Below are 2,108 nucleotides of genomic sequence, written 5' to 3'. Positions count from 1 at the left end.
GCCACAATATTGCGCTGCTGTGGACATTCCTGCGCTGTTGACCACCCTGGCGTTGCGCTGGGGCGAGCGTTGGCGCAGGCAAGTTCACCCGCGGCTGGCTTCCAGACTGCGGCGATTTCTGACTGGGTATGTGCTTTAAATGTGCGTTCATTTCTATTGAAATATGTAATTAAACACGCAAGTAATAATAATATTATAAAAATATAATGACAATATTATCAGATTCATTTAGTGCTTTAATCCTTATTTTACTCAATGCACTATTATTAGCGAAATTAATAAATATACCGAACGTTTTTCATGATATTCTTATACTGGCACCCGGATGGTGGCATTCGCCAACAAAACTTGATCATTGCCAGATTGTCTAGGATTTTATAAAAGACATTTTTGTTGTGCGAAAAGTAACTAGCTATAGATTGCTCATACCCCACATATGTTTATGAACCATCTGGGATGCCATCGTTTCAAAGCTGTATAACTACTGCTGTTGATCATCGGTGGACATTCTATATGTGCCGCCATAGCCAATTGCAATTACCGCAACCTGAGCGCCGGCCACCAACGGGTATGCCATTCTTGATGCTCGTGTCCACACCGCGACAGGGGGCCCTTGGGCCGGCATGGTCCTATTTAGGCAATATAGGCACAGTAATTTCGTGGAATGATCCCGCACCTGCCGAATGATTGAATTTAGGTAGTGCGAATATTTTATTTCTGAATCCTATTGCTGGCCCATGAGTGTGAATATTTGGTAGGTACTTTTTTTGACAGACTCTCACGTCTCCATTGCGTTAGGAATTTGTTTTGTCTAGTTTCATTAATCGAGTCTAGCACTATGTGGGTTATGTCTGGTAGGAAGCCAGGGGCAGACGTAAACAGAGTTGCTGGTAGAGGCGGGACGTAAACAGGGTTGCTGGTAGAGGCGGCACGAAACATGGTAGAGGCGGGACGTAAACAGAGTTGCTGGTAGAGGCGGGACGTAAACAGCTTCCTTGACGTAACCCCATAAGAAATAGTCACATATAGGGTGAGACTTGGTGATCTCGGTGGCCAGAAGTGTAGAGCCAGATCGTCATTTCCTATGCGACTTGCCCAACGCTCGGGAAAAGACTAGTTCTCGTTTGTGGGTCGAGTTTGACTACCGTTTAGATATTTGCCATGCAGCGCAAGGAGGAGATATTGAACATTTGTAAATATGTAGAAAAACTTGAATCTGTCTCGTTCTATCTGTGAATAAATTATTCATATTTAATATATACTTAAATCAATACGAAGTTATTAAATTCGGTCCATCATTTAGAATAACCCTGTATTGTCGAAGAAAAATTTGCGTATTCCTATACAGAAATCAAAGAAAAATAAATTCCAAGCTATTGGTAGAACCGGATGATCAATTCGATGTATTCGTACTAGATACAAATTTACATTTCTGTGCCTCTGTTGTGTTTAACTAATTAACATTTATTTTTTCTTTATTCGAAAACAAAAGGTGTTTCTGAACTTCATTATTACCAAAGACTGGCACCACAGTGACAAAGCCATTACAATTTTTGGGATTGTATGATTTAAAGTGAAAGTGTATAGAACAACATTCTGAAAAGACTATGCTTCTAACAGAACTAAAGGTTGCTGTGGTACGGCTGTGGTATATTCAGCGCCATATAAGGCTATTAGAAACGAAACGGTTGAACGTTCTAATAGAACTTGAAGTGAATTAAAGCAAAAATCGCTTTATCGCATTGGTGCTCAAAATGCTAAATCAATGAAGAATAACGTGGATAAGATAAAGACGAGAATAAGGATTTGGTCGCAGATAGCAAAACCTGAAATCCTGCAATGAAGGATTTCTAAGAGATATTTTCAGACGATCTCATTAGATAGACGATGGAAATACAATATCTTCGAAAGCAATCCAAAACTGGTACCACTCTAAATTCAAGTTTCCGTTTACTGTTTGATTAAGTAGGGACAATCTTTTTTTTTTTTATCCTCTTCCATTTTCCAAATTTCGAAGCTGCCGAACCATCGTTTGCACACAGGTATACGACGATTGTATTGCACAGGTATTGCAGACGATTTTCGTGTATTGCAAACGATTTTCGTGT

The sequence above is a fragment of the Hyalella azteca genome, unplaced genomic scaffold (assembly GCF_000764305.2).
Source record: "Hyalella azteca isolate HAZT.00-mixed unplaced genomic scaffold, Hazt_2.0.2 contig110, whole genome shotgun sequence".
NCBI classification, from domain to species: Eukaryota; Metazoa; Arthropoda; class Malacostraca; order Amphipoda; family Hyalellidae; genus Hyalella; species Hyalella azteca.
The sequence above is the reverse complement of the archived record's forward strand: the minus strand, read 5'-3'. Positions refer to the sequence as shown.